Below are 27,162 nucleotides of genomic sequence, written 5' to 3'. Positions count from 1 at the left end.
AGAGAGAGGTGAGAGAAGACAGAATGGAGGGGAGAGGGGGAAGAGTGGAAGGAGAAAGACAGTGGAAGGACAAAGAGAGTGTGGAAGGAGAGAGTGTGGAAGGAGAGAGTGTGGAAGGAGAGAGTGTGGAAGGAGAGAGTGTGGAAGGAGAGAGTGTGGAAGGAGAGAGTGTGGAAGGAGAGAGTGTGGAAGGAGAGAGTGTGGAAGGAGAGAGTGTGGAAGGAGAGAGTGTGGAAGGAGAGAGTGTGGAAGGAGAGAGTGTGGAAGGAGAGAGTGTGGAAGGAGAGAGTGTGGAAGGAGAGAGTGTGGAAGGAGAGAGTGTGGAAGGAGAGAGTGTGGAAGGAGAGAGTGTGGAAGGAGAGAGTGTGGAAGGAGAGAGTGTGGAAGGAGAGAGTGTGGAAGGAGAGAGTGTGGAAGGAGAGAGTGTGGAAGGAGAGAGTGTGGAAGGAGAGAGTGTGGAAGGAGAGAGTGTGGAAGGAGAGAGTGTGGAAGGAGTGGAAAGAGGGGTAGAGATGTGGAGAGACTGGGGGAGAGAGAGAGAGCGCGGGTGGTGAAAAGAGGTAGGTGGAGAAAGGAAGGAGGTGAGAGGTGGGGGAGGGGGATGTGTGAGAGACACAGAGGGAGAGAATGTAACATAGATAGAGAGAGCGAGAAAGAGAGAGCGAGAGCAAGACAAGTACTCAAAATTGTGAATTTTGTTAAAACGAGAGGCTCTGATTTGTAATGCACTGACATCATGACGAGCTCAGTGTTTCGCATGGCTGAGTCATATCTAAGCCCACGTGCAGTAAAGACGGCAGATTTCCTGCCCCAAAGAACAGCAACAGACCAATCAGATCATTACAAGGCAGCAGCTTCCCACTCACTTTCACTGACCTCAGGCATTTTTCAAAAAAATTTTTATCAGATTTGTTTTTAAATCTGGATTCTCAATGGTCAAACCTCACATTGGGCTAATGTGAACTCTCTGGATTATTAACCCAGACCCTCTGGTGAGCTACACCAATGCCAATGCCAGGAGATATGTACCAATTAACCAATTTGTAGTGATGTTATGACGCACCTCTGGATTAAGTGGGATTTGAACCAAAGCCTCCTGGATCAGAGGTAGGGACACTACCACTGTGCAACAAGAGTCCCAGAGCATATCTGACCCCCTAAATTACTTATGTGCATTCAATTCATTTCCAAACCAAGTAAAATTACATTAAAACTGAAAATGTGTTGCTGGAAAAGCGCAGCAGGAAAGTGTCTCCAGCAGGCTAAGATAAAAGATAGGGAGGAGGGACTTGGGGGAGGGGTTTTGGAAATGCGATAGGTGGAGGGAGGTCAAGGTGAGGGTGATAGGCCGGAGTGGGGTGGGGGCGGAAGGGTCAGGAAGAAGATTGCAGGTTAGGAAGGCGGTGCTGAGTTCGAGGGATTTGACTGACCTGTTCCTTGGATGCTGCCTGACCTGCTGCGCTTTTCCAGCAACACATTTTCAGCTCTGAGGCTTTTCAACCTCATTCTCCCGCTTTCTCCCCGTAACCTTTGATCCCCTTGACAATCGAGAACCTATCTATCTCAGTCGTAAATATACTCCAAGACTTGGTCTCCACAGCCTTCTGTGGCAATGAATTCCACAGATTCACCCCTCTCTGGCTGAACAGGTTTCTCCTTGCCTCCATTCTAAAGGGTTTTCCCTTTACTCTAAGGCTGTACCCTCGGGTCCTCAACTCTCCTGTCAGTGGAAACACCTTCCCAACGTCCACTTGCTCAGTATTCTTAAAGTTTCAATCAGAATCCCCCCCTCATCCTTCTAAACTCCATCGAGTCTAGTCCCAAAGTCTTCAAACGCTCCTCATGTATGAAGCCTTTCGTCCTGGGATCATTTTCATGAACGTCCTCGGCACCCTCTCTCCAATCAATACATTCGAAGCCACCGTGTCGTCCACTGGCATTGGCTGGTGAAACGGAGCAGTAGCAGCTACTGTTTTTGACAAAATAGGGCTGTGGGATATTCATGTTTACTCAAGTCAGGGCAGACAGAGCCTTGGGTCAACATCTCAGCCAAGAGACAGTACCTCTGAACGTGCAGCATCCCTTCAGTGCTGTACAGGGTGGGGCTGGAACCTGGAGCCTCAGGGAACAATTCAGATAACCTTCAGCAGAGCAGAAAGCTTCACTCAAACGCACCACTCACGCAGATCATTCAACAATTACACAGGTCCAAACTTTGCGAACACCATTCAAGCCCAAACAAAACTAATTATGGATGCTGGAAATCCGGAAGTAATACAGAAATTGCCAGAGAAACTCAGGATCTGGCAGCACCGACAGGAAGAAAGCAGAGTCAACATTTCAGGTTCAGTGACCCCTCTTCAGTTCTGAAACCTTAACTCTGCTTTCTCTCTGCCAGACCCGCTGAGTCTCTCCAGCAATTTCTGCTCAAGTCCAAACGGTCAGCCAGGTCAAACCTCCATCCCTTAAATAGGGAGGCAATAAGAGATCCTGGGGAAGTGTCACTTGACGCGAAACGTGAACTCTGCTTTCTCTCCACAGATGTGGCCAGACCTGCTGAGTCTCTCTAGCAACTTCTGTTTTTGTGGGCAATTAGAGCGGTGGCTACGTGTGAAGGGCTTTTGCCAGCAAAGTCGATTTTCCTGCTCCTCAGATGCTGCCTGGCCTGCTGTGCTTTTCCAGCTATACTCTAATCTAGAGGAGACAATCAAGAACACTCTCTTCATGTTGGACCCTCTCGGGCTGAATAGCAGGAGTTAGAAACTAAAATGTCGATGTATTCCTCCCTCTCTTGGCCTCGTTGTTAACTGTAGACCCGGGAGGACTAACAGAAAGGTCGAGCTACAATCCTAGAATTTCCACAGCCTCTGCCAGTCTCACAGCTATGGCCAACGAGCAGCAAAGCTCCAATTTAGAAAAAAAAAACTCCAGGCAAAATCTCACTCACCATCTTCCCTCTCTGTGCCGGCTTGGTTCTAGCTTAGCCTGGTGGGGAGGAGAAGCCAGCAGAGGTATTATCAGCACAAGCTGAACTGACAGATGCTCTCCTAATGCACTGTCGAGTCATAGTGTCTTGAAAACTGGTGACAGCCACCTCACCTTGTGCTTCAATCAACGCGGAATAATCAGATCCCAGGGCATGGTTCCCAAATACCTCTCCACCGTGACCTTTAAAATAACCGTTTTTTTATATCGTCGTTCAACTTAGAGTCATAGAGATGTACAGCATAGAAACAGAACCTTCGGTCCAACCCGTCCATGCCGACCAGATATCCCAACGCAACCTCGTCCCACCTGCCAGCACCCAGCCCATATCCCTCCAAACCCTTCCTATTCATATACCCATCCAAATGCCTCTTAAATGTTGCAATTGTACCAGCCTCCACCATCTATAAGGTCTCCCCTCAGCCTCTGACATTCCAGGGAAAACAGCCCCAGCCTGTTCAGCCTCTCCCTATAGCTCAGATCCTCCAACCCTGGCAACATCCTTGTAAATCGTTTCTGAACCCTTTCAAGTTTCACAACATCTTTCCGATAGGAAGGAGACCAGAATTGCATGCAATATTCCAACAGTGGCCTAACCAATGTCCTGTACAACCGCAACATGACCTCCCAACCCCTGTACTCAATACTCTGACCAATAAAGTCTTTACAAATTGAGAAGGGGGGTGCGGGGTCACCTTTTCAGGTCAGGACGGCCCAAAGAATTTGTGCAATAGATTACATATTCACACAGAAAGAGAAAATAGGAGAGGCGGTAGGCCATTCAGCCCTTCCAGCTTGCTGTGCCATTGAATAGGATCATGGCTGACCGTCCACCTCTGTATCCTCTTCCCACTTTCTCCATCAAGGCCTTTCATGACAAAGGTCAAACGATTATTGTTCTGACAGGGGCACAAAGGGATAGGGAGCAATGGCGGGCACATTGAATTGAGGGGGCGTTTGGCCATGATTAGAACCAATTATGGTAACAGGCCTGGGGCTTCCCCTCCCCTGTTCTTAATGTTCGGGGAAGACCAACTATAGCAAAATTCAGCTGGGGCTGGGGAACTTGGATTGGGAGCAGCTTTTTGCAGATAAATCCATATTTGATATGTGGGAGGCTTTTAAACAGAGATTGATTAGAGTGCAGGACAGACATGTCCCTGTGAAAATGAGGGATAGAAATGGCAAGATTAGGGAAACATGGATGACAGCTGAAATCGTGAGACTAGCTAAGAGGAAAAAGGAAGCATACAAAAGGTCTAGGCGACTGAAGACAGACGAAGCTTTGGAAGAATATAGGGAAAGGAGGACCAATCTGAAATGAGAAATTAAGAGGGCTAAAAGGGGTCATGAAATATCTTTAGCAAACAGGGTTAAGGAAAATCCCAAAGCCTTTTATTTCTATATAAGGAGCAAGAGGGTAACTAGGGAAAGGGTTGGCCCACTCAAGGACAAAGGAGGAAAGTTATGCGTGGAGTCAAACAAAATGAGTGACATTCTTAATGAGTACTTTGCATCCGTGTTCACCGAGGAGAGATGGATGTTGAGGTTCAGGATAGATGTTTGATTACTCTAGGTCAAGTTGGCATAAGGAGGGAGGAAGTGTTGGGTACTCTAAAAGGCATTAACCTGGACAAGTCCCCAGGTCCAGATGGGACCTATCCCAGGTAACTGAGGGAAGCGAGAGGGGAAATAGCTGGGGCCTTAACAGATATCTTTACAGCATCCTCTAACACAGGTGACGTCCCGGAGGACTGGAGAATTGCTAATGTTGTCCCCTTGTTTAAGAAGGGTAGCAAGAATAATCCAGGTAATTATAGACCAGTGAGCCTTATGTCAGTGGTAGGGAAGCTGCTAGAGAAAATACTGAGGGATACGATCGATTTACATTTGGAAGAAAATGGGCTTATCAGTGATAGGCAGCATGATTTTGTGCAGGGAAGGTCATGTCTTACCAACTTGATAGAACTCTTTGAGGAAGTGACAAAATTGGTTGATGAGGGAAGGGCTATAGATGTCATATACATGGACTTCAGTAAGGCATTTGATTAGGTTCCCCATGGTAGGCTGATGGAGAAAGTGAGGTCGCATAGAGTTCAGGGTGTACTAGTTGGATAGATAGAGAACTGGCTGGGCAACAGGAGACAGTGAGTAGTAATGGAAGAGAGTATCTCAAAATGGAGACCTGTGACCAGTGGTGTTTTACAGGGGTCCATGCTGGGACCACTGTTGTTTGTGATATACACAAATGATCTGGAGGAAGGTATAGGTGGTCTGATTAGCAAGTTTGCAGATGACACTAAGATTGGTGGAGTAGCAGATAGTAAAGGGGACTGTCAGAGAATGCAGAATATAGATAGATTGGAGAGTTGGGCGGAGAGTTGGGCGGAGAGTTGGGCGGAGAAATTGGAGAGATGAAGTTCAATCCAGGCAAATGTGAAGTGCTACATTTTGGAAGATCCAATTAAAGAACGAACAATACGGTCAATGGAAAAGCCCTGGGGAAAATTGATGTACAGAGGGATCTGTGTGTTCAGGTCCATTGTTCCCTGAAGGTGCAACGCAGGTCGATAGAGTGCAAAGAGATATAAGGCATGCTTTCCTTAATTGGATGGGTTATTGAGTTGAAGAATTAGCAGGTCATGTTACAGTTATATAAGACTTTGGTTCGGCCACATTTGGAATGCAGTGTATAGTTCTGGTCGCCACCTTACCAAAACGATGTGGGTGCTTTGGAGAGGGTGCAGAGAAGGTTCACCAGGATGCTGCCGGGTATGGTAGCCCCTAGCTGTGGGGAGAGGTTGAGTAGATTAGGATTATTTTCATTGGAAAGAAGGAGGTTGAGGGGGGACCTGATTGAGGCCTACAAAATCATGAGAGGTACGGACAGGGTGTATAGCAAGGAGCTTTATCCCCCAGAGGGGGGGGAATCAATTACTAGGGGTCATGAGTTCAAAGTGAGAGGGGAAATGTTTAAGGGAGATATGCGTGGAAAGTACTTTACACAGAGGGTGGTAGGGGCCTGGAACGTGTTGCTAGTGGTGGAGACATACATAATAGCGTCATTTAAGATGTATCTAGACAGATACATGAATGGCAGGGAGCAGAGGGATACAGATCTTTAGAAAATAGGCAACAGGTTTAGATAGCGGATCTGGATTGGCACAGGCTTGGAGGGCCGAAGGGCCTGTTCCTGTGCTATAACTTTCTTCGTTCTTTGTTATGACCTCACTGCATTTGCAGTTTCCTGCCCTTCTGATTACTCAGGGAAACAATGCAAAAAGTGAACCCCCCCTTCCCTCTGTGAACACGTCAACAGTAGTTGGGGAAGGACAGCGAGGGTGCGAGAGAGAGAGAGTATGAGCGTGAGAACGACTTTGTTTCCACTAGTTGGTATGTCAGTAACTACGAGAAGGTGAGAACTGCAGATGCTGAAGATCAGAGACGAGAGTGTGGTGCTGGAAAAGCACAAAAGGTCAGGGAGCATCTGAGGAGCAGGAGAATCGATATTTCAGGCATAAGCTCTTCATTGGAAATGTCTCAATTGTGATGAAGGGCTTATGCCCAAAACATCAATTATCCTGCTCCTCGAATGCTGTCTGGCCTGCTGGGCTTTTCCAGCGCCGTACCTCACTAGGGTTCACAATATCATGATTGTCAATAAGCAAGCTAGGAGCGTGATGAGGAGAAACTTCTGTACTCAGAGATGTGGGATTTGGAGGCAGATTCCATAGAAGGTTTCAAAAGAGAGCTGGATATACATTTGAAAGGGATGAGGTGAGGGGGGCTATGGAGACAAGGCTAGAGTGTGCAACTAGCTTGGTGGCTCTTTTGGCAGCTGGTACAGAGATAATGGGTCCAATGGCCTCCTTCTGTGCTGCAAAACTCAATTCTTCTACAATTCTAAAGGGGGGAGGAGGTCTACAATTGGCAGAGAAACATGACAGGAACTGCCTTTTACAAACGAATCCATGATACTATGGACACCCTTGAAAGGAAGCTGAATACCATGATGTCGGCATGAGTCCATTCTCCTTCAGATCAAGGACAGAGTCTCATGTGGGGGTGGTGGGGGTAGGGGAGGGAACGGGAGACACAGATCTCCCAGGCCACAGGTCAAAAATACCGCCCCCACCCCCCTCACTGGAGTCTCAATGTGTTGTATTGTGGGCTATATGAATGCAGACTGGGACTGCTTCTCACTGAGGGACTCCCACTCTCTGGAATATTTAACAAGCGCAACAGACTCTTAGTTATTGACTTCCACATGATGGGTGGGTTATGGGTTTCAGTGTCTGTCCAACTCTCGCTCCAACTTACCCCAAGCCCAAATATTCTGAGGTCGTCAGGGGTGGGTGAGAAGGTGCCATGACAAGTCCAGCCCTCCAGCGTAGGGCACACTTGAGGGAGGTGTATAGACAGCCACTCGCGTTGCTCAGAGTGTACCCGGGCACCTCATTCTGACAAAAAAAAACAAATTTGCCAGTACATCCCTGAAGTGCGTCCCAGCCAATGGGGTACTTTTGTAGGCACTGGTGTAGGGTGTAGGAAATGAGGCAGCCAGTTTGCACACGAAAGACAAACAGCAAAAATCGTTGGTTGACTGTAATTTTCAGGAGTGCTGGTCAAGGGAGATACAGTTCAGATACGATCTGCCAAGTCGTATGGTCCTTGGATGCTATCTTGGTCTCCCCTTCATGGAGGTAGGATGCAAAAACGTTGGCGACAGCTGAGAGTTGATTTGCTAGATTAATACCTGGAATGATTGGGGTGCCTTACAAGGAAAGCTTTGTAAAGTTTTCACAGGAGTTTAGAAGAGTGAGGGGTGATTGATCGAAGGGTTTAAGATCCTGAATGGCCTTGGCAAGTTGGACATGGGAAGGATATCTCCTCCTGTGAGTCAGTCCAAAACTATTGGGGGCACTGTTTCAAGATGGAGATGGGATGAGATGAAGAGATTTTATTTCCTTTCAGAGGGTCGTGAGACCACCTCTGTCAGGCAGAAGATACAGATGCTTGAACACACATACCAAGAGGTTTAGGAACAGCTTCTTCCCTGCTGAATGGACCTCTCTAACTTCAATTAATGTTGATCTTACTTTGTGCACCTCCTGTGCAGCCCTGACCCTGTATGCCTCACTCTGTCTAAGCACCTTATGATCTGGATGTCCTCGTTTGCCATGTTCTGCCTGTACTGCTCACAAAACAAACATTTCACTGTACTTGGGTACACATGACTAGAATAAATCAAATCGAAATCTTTGGAACTCCGCCTCAGAGGCAGAGTGAGTGAATATTTTTATGACAGAGGTGGGAACATTCTCATTAGGCACGGGGTTGGGCAGAGATGAGAAGGCGGAATTTGGGACAACATGATCTTACTGAAGGAGATTCGAGGGGTTGAATGGTCTTACTCTGCTCTTGTTTCTTTTGTTGAGATGCCCAGTGTTTCATGTGCTCAACAGTGCCTGAGAATGCAGTTAGAGAATCAAATGAAAGAAGAGTAATGAATTGGAAGGCCGGGGGGTGGGGGTTAAAGCATCATTCGACCGCAAACGTGCTCTCGACCATGGAATTTGTTGTGATCTGCACTTTCTGGAAAACAAATCTATTTCACATGCTGCTAATAGTTTCCATTTCAAGTGGCATATACTGTGGAAAGAACAATTCTTTATGTTAACATCTGAACAGACGGTTTTTAAGGTCAATGTGTAAAATTTGGTTGTTTTGATAATGCCAAACCACTAACAAGTGATGGAGAAGAGTGAGCGTTCCCAGATTGCCTCAGCATTGCCAGCAGCAACTCTCCAGTGGCTCAGGTAGGGAGGAGGTGGTTTTACACAGTCAGACAGCCAAAGCCACAAGGTTCAGCAAGAGTCCTGATTAAACTTTTGATTTGTGCCAAATTAGCCAATACCAGCCAGAAGAAAGTCACCTCAGGCTATCACACTGGTTAGCGGATACAGAAAGTCAGATTACAACTGGGATTCCACTGGCATCCCCACCAGCATGTGCACAATCATCCAACCCAGGGGGCACGTGCTACCAAGGTTCAGTGATGGTTATGGCATGGAAAGTGGTGCTTTGGCACACCCACCCATACTGACTCTCTACAGGGCAGTCCAGTCGGTTCATACTCCTGCTCTCTCCCCTGCAAGCATCCTTCCAGAATCGTTCGCCATCTCCATCAAGAGGCCATTACCACTCACTACAAAGTTTTTCACCACATCCCCAGTCCATCTCTTCCCCAAAACCCACAAATCTTTGCCCATCCGTCAATGGGCAGTCCACTAAAGAGAAAAGCTTTCCTTTGTTTACATTGTGGGAGCCTGTCCATCAAACCCCTCTCCTCAATCTCCCTCACTCCAAAGGAGAAAAGAACAACTTTTCCAAGCTAATCTTGAAGTGACAATCCCTGAGTACCACCTTGTCAATCTCCACTGTTCTTTCCCAATGACTCTTGCACACCAGGGATATACGCCTGGTAGAAAGCATCCATTATTGGTACAGAGGGCCATCGGATGTGAAGAGCTGGACCAGACCACCTCGAGCTTTGAGCCTGTTCCACCCCTCAAGAGAATAATGGCTGGTCTTGATGTATTCTTGATGAAGGGCTTTTGCCCGAAACATTGATTTTCCTGCTCCTCGGATGCTGCCTGACCTACTGTGCTTTTCCAGCACCACTCTGATCTCAACTCTGGTTTCCAGCATCTGCAGTCCTCACTTTTGCCTTGTTGTGTTCTTGTCCTGTCTTCCCCCCCACCACCCCCCTGCCCCATAGTCGCTTGACTCCCTTGTCGATAAACAAACTGACATCTGTGTAGCATGCAACCACCAGGGTGATAAAGAGTAAACAAAAAGGAGCTTTACCAAATCAGAAAGCATTGATGTGTGTGTCGAATACACTGAGTGTCAGGATTATCCAGTTGCTTCTATCACCATGTTAAAAACCACACAACACCAGGTAAACCTGTTGGGACTATAAGCTGGTGCTGTGTGATTTTTAACTTTGTCCACCCCAGTCCAACACCAGAGACTCCACATCATTCCTTCACAATGGTGGTGCAGAAAGAGGAGGCAGCCGTTCTGCCCCACTCTCACTCCTCTCTCACCCAGCCTTTGGTGTCATGTTTTACTTTTTAAACATGAGACACCTTGGAGGTTTTGTTTCTGCGATTAAGATAAAGGCATTTCTGAATGATAAATTATCATTGAAACTCTAGCCCATGGTCCTGGCTCTGGGATAGGGGGATCTGATTAAAGCATGGAGCTAGAGGATGGTTTATGTCACTCTGAACCAGTGCCAGTGTTGAAGATTCGTTACATCATCAGATTACACAATATGCGAGGAGAGAGAAAAAGGGTTAAGAAAATAGTCACACTTGATCATCTGAAATCAAAATGAGGAAGGGACAGGAACTTTTTACATAACATTCTGAGACCCTGTAACGCATTAGTTTTTTTGGAGATGGAAGGAAATTTCCATTTTTCATGCCGCAAGTGACATTGGTTTGGTAAGGAAGTGGAAAGTAAAAAGTTTGCTTCAGAACACCACAACTCGCACGTGCACACTGAATCTGCTGAGCCTTCCATTCAGCTGACGTGATCTTTGAACTTAAAGGCTTCATATTACCTCAAAGTTCTATAAATAACACAAATACATGTCGTCAGTGCCCGATCGCACAGGCACAGATTCTGTCATTACACAATAAAACGCCCTCGATCAGCTGACTCACTGCAGTCTAAGAGCTTAGATTCTGAAGACTGCCCACACCCACAGTTCCATCAGACAGATAAAGCACATGCTGATGTCTCTTCCTGCAGCACGTTCCCATTTCTTGCCCCCGGGAAAAGTTGACTTGTCAGAAGCCAAAAGCTATATCTTGAAGCACTCAACATCAAGCATTGCTTACCCAGAACTCCACCCAGCCCGACTGGAAGCATTTGACAGTCGACCTGTGTGGCTGACGACTCGATGGGCTGAATGGCTTGCCTCAGCTCTTATGTTTTATAGTGTTTCAAAATGCACCTGCCCTGACTATCAAGGCCTGGGGTAGGACTCAAGCCAAGAGGTTCTACCTCGGAGGCAGGGACGCTCCCCACTGTGTTACACATCCTCTATTACCACAGGTTGGTGTCAATATTCCATCGCCATGTTCCCAGAGGTTTCACCATGTGTCCCCAAATCCTCCAAGTCAACACACCCTTTCTCACAACTGCTCTCCTCCAAGCACCAGCGGCCTAGTGGTATTATCGCTGGATTGTTATTCCAGCGAGACCTGGGAATGTTCTGGGAGGGCAGGTACAAACGCAGCCACAATTTGAATTCAATAAAAACCTCCCTGTGAGTCCAGACCTCCAACAATGGGGTTGCTTATTAACTGCCCTCTGGTGAATAAATGCTGGTCTAGTCAGTGACACTCTTGTCCAATGAATAAAAAGAAACTTCATCATGAAATATTGGATCCTTAAGGGGTTTGACAGGGCCAATGCTGAGAGGATGTTTTCCTCTCATAGGAGAGTCGAGAACCAGAGGCGATCGTCTCAGAAGAAAGGGGCGACAGCTTCTCACTGAGATGGGGCGGCATGGTGGCTCAATGGTTAGCACTGCTGCCTCACAACGCCAGGGACCCAGGTTCAATTCCAGCCTCGGGCGACTGTCCATGTGGAGTTTGCACACTCTCCCCGTGTCTGTGTGGGTTTCCTCCAGTTTCCTCCCACAGTCCAAAGATGTGCAGGTCAGGTGAATTGGCCATGCTAAATTGCCCGTTGTGTTCAGGGATGTGTAAGTTAGGTACATCATTCAGGGGAAACATGGAGTAACAGGGTAGAAGAATGGATCTGGGTGGGATACTCTTCGAAGGGTCGGTGTGGATTTGTCAGGCCAAATGGCCTATTTCCACACTGTAGGGATTCAATGACTCAATCTTCACAATCTTTTTCTGAGAGGGTTGGGAGTCTTAGGAATGTCTTGTCTGTGGGGACAGAGTCCTTGTGTGTATTTAAGGCTGAGAGAGATAGATTCTTCATCAGTTGGGAAATCAAGGCAGGAAAGTGGATGCAAAGAATGTTGGATCAACTATTAAATGGCGGATCAGGCTTGAGGGGCTGAATGACCTACTCCTGTTCCTATTTCTCACAGACTTACAATGCTTTTTCCTCCAATCACCACACCCTTTCTGATGTGACTTCTCTCCTCCAATGACCAGGCCCTTCATCACATGAACCACCCCCCCTCACCTACAATCACCTGGTATTATTCAGCTGCTATGTCCATTCCAGTGACTCACTACCTTCCACTGTCAATGGTAAACCTCGTATTTCTGGTTGGACCATTTTCAACCATCATTTCATTGAACATGATTCGTAATTAATGAGGAACAAGCGACCAAAGAACAGGAAAGCCAGCACAGAATGGGATCTGGATAGACTGGACTGAGCTGGCATGGACTCCATAGGCTGAATGGCCTCTCTCACTGCCTCCATAAGGCTTCCTCACTAGCTTGTTTACAGCAGTGTCCAGGAGATCAAACCCCAGGGCAGCCCCAAATGGTGAGTGACCCTGATTGTCATCATTGCTCTGTGTCTTGCTACAGGTAGATTCCACTATCTTTAAGATATGATGACTGCACAGGGGAGGGACAGGATTCGGGGGGGGCGGGGGGGTGTTACCTTCAATCTCTGAATCTTACAGCATAGGAGACTGCCATTCAACCCATCTCCTCCCAGTTCCTTCCCAACAGCTTTAATTCCTTTTCCAAGAACATACCTAATTTCATTTTTGAAAGTTAAATCAGCTTAAATCTGCTTCCACCACCCTCTCTGGCAACGCGTTCCACATCATCCCAGCTTGCAGAATTAAAGGTCTCCCCCTTTACACTTTTGCTCATTTATCTATAATCTTGAAGCCAATGTCCATTGGTGATTGATTCTGATAGTTCCATTCAATTTCTCCTTATTCATCATAATTTGAACAAACCGTCTCTATACACTCTACCAACCCTTGTTATCATTAAACCTCTATTCCATCAAGGCAATTAACCCCCCATCAATTCTTATTAAAACCATGACAATTACGAGGAGCATGGATAGGATAAACAGACAAAGTCTTTTCCCTGGGGTCGGGGAGTCCAGAACTAGAGGGCATAGGTTTAGGGTGAGAGGAGAAAGATATAAAAGAGACCTAAGTGGCAACTTTTTCACACAGAGGGTGGTACGTGTATGGAATGAGCTGCCAGAGGAAGTGGTGGAGGCTGGTACAATTGTAACATTTAAGAGGCATTTGGATGGGTATATGAATAGGAAGGGTTTGGAGGGATATGGGCCGGGTGCTGGCAGGTGGGACTAGATTGGGTTGGGATATCTGGTCGGCATGGACAGGTTGGACCGAAGGGTCTGTTTCCATGCTGTACACCTCAATGACTCTATGGGGCAAGGTTTTTTGAATTTGCCAATTGTATGCTTCATATTACAAATTAATTGATTGACTCTGAGACCCTGGTCTTGTATGACATTATAGTGAACTCTGTACACTGGGACAAAGGTAAAGTCAAAAAGTGTGGCGCTGGAAAAGCACAGCAGGCCAGGCAGCATCCGAGGAGCAGGAGAATCAATGTTTCGGGCATAAGCCCTTCATCAAGAATTTTGGAGGTGAGAGAGAAGGGATGCTCTTCCAGCGCCACACTTTTTGACTGTGATCTCCAGCATCTGCAGTCCTCATTTTCACCTGGAACAAGGTTAAGTCTCGTAAACAGAGCACTGCAAGTGGGTACTCTCCATAAATGTGCATGTCAACCACTGTTAAGTTATTTTACAAAAAGGGGGTTTTGTGAAGTGATTGCCAGGGCTGGAGTCTCAAAAACGGAGTGGGGCAGTATTGTAAGCTGACCTCACGCCTCCTCCTTTGAAATGAGAGTTCATATAGTTCAGAGCATGTTCTAAGTCAAGCTGGGTGCTCTATTCCCAGCAGGCCAGCCGCAGGGGAAGTGCCTCAGGGATACCCTCAAGGCCTCACTGGTGAAGTGCAGCATTCCCACCAACACCTGGGAATCACTGGCCCAAGACCGTCCAAAGAGGAGGAAGTGCATCCCAGAAGTAGTCAAACACCTCAAGACGTGCTGTCAGGAAAAGGTGGAAGCCAGGCACAGATGGCGTAAGGAACACGCTGCCCCACCAACGCCCCAGCCATCCCTTCCCAGTGTAACAGGGCCAGCGGTAGCCCCATCAGTCTGTACAGCCACGTACAGACTCACCCTAAAAGAGGAAGGAGGTCTTCAAGGGACTGCTGACAAGAAGTAAGGGTGAACGACAACTTCTATTTATATAGCGCCACAAGTGAAGCGTCCCACAGAATATCAAAGAGATACTGGCTCGGTCAGGGAGGACAGCTTTAAGGAGGGTTTTAAAAAAGGAGGAAAGTCAAGTAGAGGGGTCCAAAGGCAGACAGGGAGGGGAATTGCAGAGCTGGAGGTCTTGGCTACTGAAGGCATTGGCAAAAATGGCAGAGCTATGTTAATAAGGTGCACTAGAGGCAAGAATCACAGGGTTGTGGTGTTGGAGGGGATCACAGAGATCGGTGCCATGTCTTGGAGCCATTTGAAAGGAAGAACAAAAAGTTAGTTTTTTTTTAAATACATTCACAGAATAAGGGCATACCTGGCCAGGCCAGCATTTATTGCCCATCCCTAATTGCCCAGAGAACAGTCAAGAGTCAGCCATATTGCTGTGGGTCTGGAGTCACATTAGGCCAGACCAGGTAAGGATGGCAGTTTCCTTCCCGAAAGGGCATTAGTGAATCAGACGGGATTTTCCCAATAATCAAAATGGATTCACATTCATCATTAGACTCTTACTCCTAGATTTCACTGAGTTCAAATTACACCATCTGCCGTGGCAGGATTTGGACCTGGAATGTCATTTGGGTCTCTAGATTAACCAGTGTCATGATAAAACCACTATGCCATCAACTCCCTCTTAATTGGGCTTGGATTGCAGGGGGACAGAACTTGCTGTAAGCTAATACACGGATGCCAGAGTTCTGGATGACCTCAGGTTTATGGAGGTTAGAACATGGGAAACCAGCCAACATGGGAACTGGGATAGTAAAGACTATAGGTAAGCAAGGCCTCGTGGTAGAGGTTGGGGTGGGTAGGGAAAAGAGAGACTGTTAGAAATGGCATGAAAGAGATTGCACAGAGAGTTGGATTTACATTACAATATTCACAACATTGGGTCTGTCTCACAGCCACTGAAGTGCTACAGTAGTCCCTGTTGCAATTTCGGAAACGCAACTTGTGCAGAGGATGATTGTGCACTCATAGATTGAGGAGTAAATATTGGCCTCAACACACAAGGGGAACACCCCAGCTCCTCTTCAAAGCAGACAGCGACATCTCTCTCAGGATCCATTTCATCCAGGTGTGAGACAGCAGAGAGCAATTCACGAGAAAGACAGCACCTCCCAACTACACAGCAGTCCCCCCCAGCTCCTCTTCAAAGCAGACAGCGTCATCTCTCTCAGGATCCATTTCATCCAGGTGTGAGACAGCAGAGAGCAATTCACGAGAAAGGCAGCACCTCCCAACTACACAGCAGTCCCTCGGTGTTACAGTGGGACACCCACCTAAGACTTTGTGTTCTTGTCTCTGGAATGGGGTTGTTGCAATGAGGTTTGGCTCAGAGGCAAGTTTGCAACCAACTGAGTCATAGCTGACAGAGCATTGACTTAGTGCTCTTGTAGATTGTCCCAAAATGCATTACAAAGTAATGTAACCAACTGGCAAATCGAATCTCACTTTCCGACTCATGAGAGAGAGAGAAAATAAAAAAAAACTTTAAAATAAACTTCACCTCTGCTGCACCTTTTCTGCAGCTGTAACACTGTGTTCTGCCCTCTGTTCTGCTACCCTGATGTAGTTTATATGGTACAATCTGCCAGCATTTAGACAAACTTTTTCGCTGCATCTTGGTGTGTGACAATAATTAATCAAGCTAGTGTACGGCAATCATCTTTTACACAAAGATTCTCTCACGTGTGCAACACTCAAACCACATTCTGCTGTTGACTTACTCATTTTTGTCATTGATGGGAAGGAATAACTCAGAGCAGAGAGTGGTGCCATTAGGCACACCCCTGGATTAAGACTTGGTCTCTACTTGTCCCTTCTTGTTAGCTGAGCCAATCGGGATTTCAAAATGTGCGTAGCCTGAACAAGTGTCACCTTCTCACCTCCCGGGGGGCTGGGTGTGTGAGGCAGAAACATGGGAACATACTATTTAATTCTCTTCTTCTGTGCTTCCTCGAAGGTCACAGGGTCGGGCACGTCACCCCCTGGTATCTCAACTACGCAGCTTCATTCACTCCGTCATGTGGCAGAACCTAAACCTACCTTGACAGCAATTCTATGTATGTTTACGTGTACATGTTTACACCCACACCCTACATCAAAAGGATGTAGGAAATAGTAGACCTTTCGGCCGATGGAGTATACTCCAACATTCAATTGATCAATGGACCCAACCATGGGAATTTAATGCCACTTTGATACCCTTATCACGTGGCATTTTTCTTTAACATTAATTTATGGGACATGGGCATTGCTGGCTGGGCCAGAATTTACTGCCTGTCCATAACTGGCCTTGAGGAGGCGATGGTGAGCTGCTTTCTTGATCCTTCATAGTAGTTAGAGTCACAATGCCCTTAGGGAGGGAATTCCAGGATTTTGAAGCAGCCACAGTGAAGGAATGGCGATGTATTGCCAAGTCAGGATGGGGAGTGTCTTGGAGGGGAACTTGCAAGGGGATGGTGTTCCCCATGTATCTGCTGCCCTTGTCCTTCTAGAGGGAAGTGGTTGTGGGTTTGGAAGGTGCTGTCCAAGGATATTTGGTGAATTTCTGCAGTGCATCTTGTACATAGTGCACACTGCTGCTGCGGAAGGTTGGTGGGGGTGAGTGTTTGAGAATGGGGGTTACTTGATCTGATTAAAATAACAGCAATCAGCAGGTAGTCATGAATTCCTGCCCCTCCTAACCTAGAGATACAGAGACTGACTTGTACTGCCTCTAATAATAACCACAAAGAGATTTGCAAGATTTGAACATGGGTGCTTAGTCAATGCATTCGCTAACGGAATGTGAACATTGCTGGCAAAGGTCAACATTTATTACCCATCTCTATTTGCCCCTTTAACTGAATGGCTTACTTGTACCATTTTCAACAATCAGCCTAATTTGTTGTGGGTCTGGAGTCATGTATAGGCCAGACCAACTAAGGATGGCAGATTTCCTTCTCTAAAGGATGTTAGCGAACCTGAAAGTCCGAGCGTCATGGAAACAGACCCTTCGACCCATCTCATCCATGCTGACCAGGTTTCCGAAACTGAACCACTCCCATTTACCTAAACCTTTCCTATCCATGTACCTATCCAAATATCTTTCAAAGGTTGTAATTCCTGTAAAGCCAACATGTTACCAGCTCCTCCAAATTATCAGGAAGAGAAAAGCTTTCCTAAAATTCATCTGAAAAAAAAAAGGGCCAAACTACTAGGAAACCTACAGATTAACAAAACCAGTTAATGCTGAAGTCACCAAGTCTCGCAGCATCTGCGCTGGGAGAAACAAGAATTAATGAAATGTGTGAGCCCTGAGACAAAATGTCTCCCTTGTTCTTTTGATTGAAAATTTCCCAGTTTGGTCAGAAAAGGTCAGAATTCCGAAGGTTAACAGTTAACTGTGTTCCTCTCTCTGTGGTTACTGTCAGCACCTGCTGAGTATCAGCACTATCTGGCTGTATCTTCACACACTCAGAATGCTCATTTTACGGGAATCTCTGCTTTCGTTACAGGAACGATGGCAATAATTTGTTTATTGAATGACAACGCAGTTAGGACGGAGCAGCAAGATGGTAATTCTGTTTGGGATGCCAATGAAATGATGAGCCACAAGCACAATTGATTAATGGATGTCATTATAAAGCCAGAGTCGGTGCTGTGTAAAGTGCATTAGTCTCAATGTAACCATGTTATCTTGGCCTTCATAGTTCAAAAGCCCCATATTGAGCCTGAGCAGGGACACATCAGTCAGTTCAGTGCTGCAGGGGCTCCTGGACTTTTGCAAGGATTCTCTTCTGAATGAGGTCTTGAAAATCTTCCTTTTCACCCTCAGGATTAGATTAGATTCCCTACAGGGTGGAAACAGGCCCTTCAGCCCAACGAGTCCACACCAACCCTCTGAAGAGCAACCCACCCGGACCCACTCCCTTACCTTTACCCCTGACTAATGCACCTAACACTACAGTGCAATTTAGCATGGCCAATTCACCTGACCTGCACATTTTTGGACGGGTACATTGGTGAGGCCACACCTGGAATACTGCGTGCAGTTTTGGTCTCCTTATCAGAGGATGTTCTGGCTAGAGAGGGAGTGCAGCAAGGGTTTACCAAATTGATTCCTGGAATGGCAGGACTAAAGTATGATGAGAAATTGAGTCAGATATCATTGTATTCACTGAAGATTAGAAGAATGGGTGGCATGTCATAAAAATCTATAAAATTGTAACAGGATTAGACAGGTTGGATGCAGGAAGGATGTTCCTGATGGCAGGGGAGTCCCAGAACCAGGATCACAGTTTAAGGATAAGGGGTAAACTTTTTAGGACTGAGATAAGGAGAATGGTCTTCACCCAGACAGTGGGGAGCCTGTGGGATTCACTGCCACAGAGAGAGTGGTTGAGACCAAAGCATTGTTTTCAAGGAGGTGGTAGATACAGCTCCTGTGGCTTAAGGGATGATGGGATATGAGAGGAGGGCGGGGTTAGGATATTGAGCTCGATGGTCAGCCATGATTATATTGAATGGGGCTGAATGGCCTACTCCTATCATCTGTGTTGCAATGTCACATGACACAATTGCAAAACAAAAAAAAGCAGCCAGGTTATTTTCCCCAGTGCCCTCTCCCGAACAGTCTTTGAACAGTCCCTCAAAGTAGAACAATGGGTTGCTCGTTATTTGAAAACGTTCTGTGGGATCTTGCTGTACACAGATTGGCTGCCCGGGTTTCCCCGTATGACTGCAGTGACAGCCTTTTGTGGAATTCCTCGACACTGGGAAGTGCAATGAAAAAACCTCTCTCTGTTCCCCTCTAATGCTGGAGTTCTCTCAGGATAGCTGTCCCATCATTCACGCACTGGCCTTGGAGAGAGGGTAGTCTCAAGTTTACCAGTAAAATTCCCACGGAGTGATTACGCAGAGCAAAATGTATAACTTGACAGAGTTATTTGACTGAAGCTTTGGAACATATTGAGGGAGATAGACAGTGCAGACTTGGAGAAGCTATTTCTGCTGTTCAGGGAGTAGAGATTAGATTAGATTCCCTACAGTGTGGAAACAGGCCCTTCGGCCCAACCAGTCCACACCGACCCTCCAAAGAGCAACCCACCCAGACCCATTCCCCTACATCTAACACTACGGGCAATTTGGCATGGCCAATTCACCTAACCTGCACATTTTTGGACTGTGGGAGGAAACCGGAGCACCTGGAGGAAACCCACGCGGAGAATGGGTAACGTCCAAACAGACAGTTGCCTGAGGCAGGAATTGAACCCGGGTCCTTGGAGTTGAGGCAGCAGTGCTAACCACTGAGCCACCATGCTGCCCATGTCTAACATGAGGGGGGAGCACATTAGAGCAGTTGTGGTTAATCATCCAACACCATTCACGGCTGGATGTGGCAGGACTGGAGATCTGAGATCTGATCCACTGGTTGTGGGATTGCTTAGCTCTGCCTGACACTTGCTGCTGACACTGTTTGGTACTGTTTCATCAGGTTGGAGAAAGTGAGGACTGCTGACACCGGAGATCAGAGTAGAGAAAGTGGTGCTGGAAAAGCACAGCAGGTCAGGCATCATCCAAGGAGCCGGAAAATCAACATTTCGGGCATAGCATCATGAAAGGTCTATGCCCAAAATGTCGATTCTTCTTGTCCTCAGATGCTGCCTGACCTGTTGTGCTTTTCCAGCACCACACTCTCGATTCTCATGTTGGTATACTGCTGTGCGCCATCTCTGCTGGGTCAGTCCTATCTGTGGGACAGGATCTATCCAGGGATGGTGATGGTGGGAATCTGGGACACTGTAGGTGAGGTAGGAGTCCGAGAGTGCAACGAAATCAGGCTGTTCCTCGGCTAGTCTGTGAGACAGCTCTCCCCATGTTGGCGCTCGCCCCCAGATGTTAGTGAGGAGGGCTTTGCGGGGTCGACAGGGCTGTTTCTGCCGTTGTCTTTTCCGGTTTCATTGCTTTGTTGAGACATCGTAGTGATTGAAACAACCGAGCCACAAGGCCGTGGGGCTGGAGTCATGTGTAGGCCAGACCAGGTGAAAGTGGTAGATTTCTTCCCCTGAAGGACATCAGTGAGCCAGATTGGGTTTTTATTTTCTGACACTGGATTCACGGTCACCAAGAGATTCTCAATTCCAGATTTTTCTTTTTAATTATTGGGTAAAAATTTCACCCTCTATTCTGGTGGGATTCAAACTCAGCTCCCTGGAACATTAGCGGAGTTTTTGGATTAATAGTCTAGCGATTATACCGCTTGGTTGTCACTCTCCTCCTATCCCACTTTAAATGTCTCAAGGTGTGTTCTGACACAAAATCTGACATCAAACAGCACAAACTGAGAATACACAACACCGAGGTAAGTTTAGAAGGCGTGCCTTAAAAGGAGGAAGGGTGAGGCAGAGACCCAGAAGGGTTAGGGAGGAAATAGGGCAGCTGAAGGCAGCTCCATCACTAATGTTTGTATCAGAATCTGGGACATGTAGAGGCTAGAGTTGGAGGAAGGTCGACATTTCAGGCAAAAGCCCTTCATCAGGCCATTCCTGATGAAGGGCTCCTGCCCGAAACGTCGATTTTCCTGCTCCTCGGATGCTGCCTGACCTGCTGTGCTTTTCCAGCACCACTCTGGTCTTGACTCTGATCTCCAGCATCTGCAGTCCTCACTTTTGCCTAGTTGGAGGAATCCAAAAGGTCACAGCAGGTGTGACTGGAGGAGCTCCCAGAGTTTGTGGGCGTGGATGGGGATGGGTGGGGGGAAGGTTGGAAAAGTGTCAGGTTTGCAGGCTCACCAAAGAAAGGGACAGTGAGGGGAGGACACACAGTGTTCCAGAGCCACCAAGAGTTGAAGCACTTTGTCAGGGTGGGCTGCTGGTTGGCTGTACACACTGTAACAGGGCAAAATCCTCTTCCTTAGATTAAGTTCGTGTCACATCATTGATGAGATACTTCAAGATTTACTGACGATACTCCAGCTGAAGGGCTTTGGAGAAATAACATGAGAATCATCTTTCAGAGGGGCCTCAACTCTCCTCTCAGTTAGATGTGAAAAACTCCCATTCCCCACTGTCTTAAATAATGCGCATCCCTCAATAAACATCACTAAAGATACAAATAATTTGGTAATCTCTCACATTGGTTGTGAGCTCTTGCTGTGCTTGAAATAGCGGCCTCTTTTCTCCCCTCCAGCTCCCGCGCCCCCCACACAACACCAGTGACGACATTTCAAATGTGTTCCCTTCGCTGCAAAGCACATTTTGTCTGCTCTGGGGTTGTGAATAGGGTGCTTTGCAAATGCAGTTTTTTTTAATTCTTCTGGTAAGAATGAAGTTGTACAATGCTTGGCGAAATCTCTGCACCTGTCATAACTGGTTTCTAACTACTATCTTCTGTCACGACCAAGCTATTTTTGGGCAGTGAGAACTACAAAGCCTGTCTATTATAATGAATCGGTACCTGTTTATGATGTACGTTCGGAGTTGTAAATGCCATTTCGGCGTATGTCAGAGTGTGTGCAGAGACCAGTGGGATCCGCCAATTGCTCTCCAGTCTGCACGCTGACTGTTTGTTTAAATTGATATTAAGAGAAGAATTATTTAACTACATCCAACGATGAAAAGCAGGTTAGATTCACTGGAGATGACAAAATGCTTCCAGTTGTGATGGGCTCCCTCTACACCACATGTATCATGTATCTTGCCAAGATCCAAAATCGGACAAGCAATTGTGAGGTGCTGCATTTTGGTAAGGCAAATCAGGGCAGGAGTTTACATACTCTGGGTCTTAGGGAGCGTTGCTGAACAAAGAGACCTTGGAGCGCAGGTTCAGAGTTCCTTGAAAATGGAGCCCCAGATAAACAGGGCAGTGAAGAAGGCATTAGGTACGTGTGCCTTTATTGGTCAGTGCATTGTGTATAAAGGTTGGGAGGTCATGTTGTGGTTGTACAGGATAGTGGTTAGGCCTCTTTTGCAATACTGCATCCAACTCTAGTCTGAGGTAGACAGGCAGGAGACTGGAAGAACACAGCAAGTCAGGCAGCATCAGGAGATGGAGAGGTCAATGTTTCAGGTGGAACTTTTCTTTGGAATGGGGTGGGGTATTGGGGGAGCTGCAGATAAAGTGGGGTGGCGGGGGCAGGATGGTGAAGTGGGGATAGGTGAAGACAGGTAGAGGGTATGACCTGGTTAGTCAATGAGAGGAATGAATCCAGTTAGTGGCTGGGAGGAGTGGAAGGGAGGGGCAGGGGCTGGTAAGGGAGTCGGGGAATGGGAAGGAAGGTCATTTGAAGTTGGAGAACTCAATCTTGAGTCCTCCGGGCTGTAGGCTGCACAGGCAGAAGATGAGGTGATTGTTCCTCCAATTTGTGGTCTAGTTCATTATGGCAATGGATGAAGCTGAGGATGGTCATGTTGGAAAGGGAGTGGGAAGGGGAATTGAAATGGGCGGTGACTGGGGGATCCAGTCGGACCCTGCAGGCCCGGCTGAGATGCTCAGTGAACTGTTCCCTGAGTTTATGTTTGGTCTCCCCAATGTAGAGAAGACCACATCAGGAACGCCTGATACAGTAAACTAGGTTGGAAGAGAGGCAGGTGAACCTCAGTCTCACCTGGAAGTACTGTTTGGGGCCCTGGATGGAAGTGAGAGGGGTGGTATACCAGCAGGTTTTGCATCTTTTCCAGTCTCCCTGCTATAGGAAAGATGTCATAAAACTTGAACGGGTCCAGAAAAGATTTACAAGGATGTTGCCAGGGTTGGAGGATCTGAGCTATAGGGAGAGGCTGAACAGGCTGGGGCTGTTTTTCCTGGAGCATCGGAGTTGAAGGGGTGACCTTATAGAGGTTTATAAAACCATGAGAGGCATGGATAGGGTGAATTGAGAAGGTCTTTTCCCTGGGGTGGGGGAGTCCAGAACTAGACGGCATAGATTTAGGGTGAGAGGGGAAAGATATTAAAGGAACCTAAGGAGCAACCTTACATGCAGAGGGTGCAGTGTGTATGGAATGAGCTGCCAGAGGAAGTAGTGGAGGCTGGTACAATTGCAACATTTAAGAGGCAACTGGATAGATCCATGAATAGGCAGGATTTAGCGGGATAAGGGCCAAATGCTAGCAAATAGGACTAGATTAATTTAGGATATCTGGTCAGCATGGATGAGTTGGACTGAAGGGTCTCTTTCTGGGCTGTACATTTCTATGACTCAACAGCAGGATAGGATGGAATGGAGGTGCCAATGGGGAGTGTGGGCCATCTGATCCCAGGCGCAACCTCGAACCTAGCTACCACAACTATCAATTATTGACAACTGGGGGGGGGCAGAGTGTGAAGGACTGTCATGGGGGCAGGGGGGGCCGGGGGGGGAGGAATGCAGGTAATGACCATCCCCAATAAAAAACAATCCATCAGCGGTTCCTTAACATTCAAATACGGAATCATCCACTAACAACATTCTGGAGGTTACCATTGACTCGTAATTGAAACAGACTCACCATATAAACACAGTGGCTACAGGAGCAGGTCAGGGGCTGGGAATCCTGCGGCCAGTAACTCACCTCCTGACTCCTCAAAGCCCATCCACCACCGACAAGGCACAAGTCAGGAGTGTGATGGAATACACCCCACTTGCCTGGATGGGTGCAGCCCCAACAACACTCAAGAAGCTTGATACCATCCAGGGCAAAGCAGCTTGATTGGCACCACATCCACAACATCTCCTCTCCCTCCACCATCGGAGTACACACTGCTGCTACTGAACGATCTACAAGATGCACTGCAGAAACTCACCAAAGATCCTTCAACATCACCTTCCAAACTCATGACCCTTGTCCTCTTGAAGCAGGAGGGCAGCGGATAATTGTGAACATTACCCCCTGCAAGTTACCCTCCAAGCTTGACATCATCCTGACTTGGAAATATTTCATTGTTCCTTCACTTGTCACTGGGTGAAAATCCTGGAATTCTCCCCTTGACAACATTGTGGGTCAACCCACAGCACATGGATTGCAGCGGTTCAAGAAGGCAGCTCACCACCACCTTCTCAAGGGGCAACTAGAGACGGGTAATAAATGCTGGCACTGCCAGTGATGCCCACATCCCACAAGTTAATTAAAAAAAACAACAAAATGCAGATTGTTGTGGAGGAAAGCACTTGGCTTTGGAGTGTCACTATTTACTGAGCAGAGTGCTTACGAGCAAGGTAGTGGGAGGGAGAGAGAACAGACGCACAGTTTACAGCCACTGCCCGCTACACTGCCCAACATCGTTCCTGCGATGGCACACTGTCCAATCTAACAAGCTAAAGTCCTGCCGTGAACTGAGGGTAACAATGCCACTGTATACACAGACAGACCAATGTCCATCACTGTCAGATCAATCAGAAACAACAGCTGCTGTCACTGTCCCTCCCACTCAGAGGAAAGGAACCGTGCACCAATTACTGTACTACAGGAATTCGAGATTGAAAGCAGCAAAGCAAATGAAGCAAACACAACAGTGGCTTCACGTTGCTAAAGCAGCTGATAGGTTACATACGAGGTACTAAATAAACCAATAATTCTTACTCTCCAAAATTGGAGACTTCATTCAACACATCCAAGACTTAAATTTTTAAAGCATTAATTTCACAGTATTGCCATGTTATTAAAGCTACTCAGTTTCATTTTAATAGCAAATTCAGTTTTACTGATCTTCCAGAATTCGCTAAAGGGCTGTATCAGATAGGAAAATGGCAGACTACAGCAGGACAGAAACTTATTTATGACAAAGACCCCTTGGTGGGCACCAACCCCAGGAGACACTGGACAAAGAGTGAGCCCAGAATATTATGGATATGGACTGACCCTGGGGATATTATAGACACAGACGGACCCAGGGGAACACTGTAGACTGACCCTGGGGATATTATGGATACTAACTAAGTGACCCTGGGGAACACTGTATACTGACCCTGGGGATATTATGGATATGGACTGACCCTGGGGAACACTGGACACTGACCCTGGGGATATTATGGATACTGACTGACTGACCCTGGGGATATTATGGACACAGACTGAATCTGGGGAACACTGTACACTGACCCTGGGGATATTATGGACACAGACTGACTGCGTCTGGGAAATACTGGACACTGACATTGTGGATATTATGGATACTGACTGACCCTGGGGATATTATGGACACAGGCTGACTGAGCCTGGAGTACTCTGTACACTGACCCTGGGGATATTATGGATACTGACTGACTGAGCCTGGGGAACACTGGACACTGACAATGAGTGAGATATTGGCTCTGGGAAGAGCCGGAACACAGAAGAGGGAGCACTGGAGAGAGTCTGAGACTGCAACATTCACGATTCTAGTAAGAGAATGATCCCAGGAAGAGGGGAGCTTGGGAAGATTTTCAGAGAAAGCTGACCGGAGTTTTCAGGTACACCAACAACGAGGACAGAGTGTCAGAGGCAGAAACATGTTTAAATCGACACCGAACAGGGTCTTAATGTCTTCTCTCTCGGTCTGTGAAACTTCACAAAGGATAACTAATGCTGAATTTCAACACCTCTCCGAAATACACACACACAAAAACACACATACCGACAAACATTTTCACCGACAATATTGCAGTTAACCAGATCAGAGGAAACTTAGCACATATCCTCCCGGCCTCAGCAGACTTACAGCGCAAAAAAAAACAGTTGCAGCTTATGAGAACATGATAGATATCAGCTCCAACACGATTAGGGCAACTTGTTCAAAATAAACTACGAAATTCGGGGGCGATAAAAAAAATATAATAAGAACTCTGCTCCTACCCACATTGGCTTGTCAAACAAATGTCAAAACAAAAGTTGGCTAAGGTTGTAAGAAAATGACTGATAAAACCAAACAATTATCTCTTACACACACACACACACATACAGACAAGACTTGAATCGAGCAAAAAAAAGACATAAATGCGTTTAATTACCTTAGAGATTCCATTAAAAGCCAGTTTGCATAGCCCAGTGGAGCGACAGCACTTTCCGAGTCCCCTTATCGTAAAACCCAAGGGTAGGGCATTCTCTACAAGGAAGATAAATTGACAATCTATGTTTACAGGCACAGCGACGGCTTTAATCTTTATTCATTTCATTGGCATCCAGGAGATTCCTCGTTTGTCCTCTGAGGTCACTCGTGAGAGGCGAGCAGCAAACTCCAGGGGCTGCTATCAATCATAAGGGCAACCTGTGACTGGGCTGAGTGTCAGCCTGCAAGGCACTCCTCATACAAACTCCTCACCAGAGAAAATACCCAGCGCTGATGCACATCCACGCACAGAAATAGCTACAGGGCCCTCCTCAGGGTTACACCGACAAGCGACCTGCTGCACAGCGATGGGGGGACCCACACAATCACATCCCTCCCCCAAAAGCAGTGCTGACACCTGGAAGTTTTATTTTTAAAAAATTAATAACAAAATTATAAATGTGATATGAGTCAGCACCCCCCTGTGCATTGATAAGCTCAGGGGCACTACTTTTACATGATTTTTAATTTTAGGGGTAGTATTTGTTCGAGTATTAAATGTACATATTTCCATGAATGAAATATTGTCTAGAGAATACCCAGGGACTGGAAGCAGCTTTCGGAAGGATCGACTTCAGTTCTTCTAGCTCCTCCCCCCTTTAACCAGCATACCCATTTTCTTCTTTTCTTTTTCCTTCCCCACTCTGCTTTCACCCTGCACACCCCCCACCCCCCCAGTCTTTCTTGATCTCTCCCTTTTTCTCCTCTACCCTTTTCACTGTCTCTCTTTCCCTCTCCCTCCTTTACTTTGCTCTCTCTTTCCCTCCTCTGTGTCTCTTTCCCTCTCCCT

The 27,162-nt window shown here is 46.9% G+C and overlaps 1 protein-coding gene across 5 annotated transcripts in view; it reads right to left on the bottom strand.

Moving 5' to 3' along the window:
* The window catches only part of hivep2a (HIVEP zinc finger 2a), a 242,295-nt gene that overhangs the window by 135,217 nt on the left and 79,916 nt on the right, over positions 1-27,162 (bottom strand). For 3 of the 5 annotated variants that reach the window (XM_043695329.1, XM_043695328.1, XM_043695327.1), the window contains exon 2: positions 26,275-26,369. The exons of the other annotated variants lie outside the window; for them this stretch is intronic. The gene's annotated coding sequence lies outside the window, so the exon portion shown is untranslated. The remainder of the gene's footprint in view (positions 1-26,274; positions 26,370-27,162) is intronic. 5 annotated transcript variants of the gene reach the window in all.

Source organism: Chiloscyllium plagiosum, chromosome 9 (assembly GCF_004010195.1).
Source record: "Chiloscyllium plagiosum isolate BGI_BamShark_2017 chromosome 9, ASM401019v2, whole genome shotgun sequence".
NCBI classification, from domain to species: Eukaryota; Metazoa; Chordata; class Chondrichthyes; order Orectolobiformes; family Hemiscylliidae; genus Chiloscyllium; species Chiloscyllium plagiosum.
Note: the sequence above shows the minus strand (reverse complement) of the source record. Positions and strands in the feature narration are given on the sequence as shown.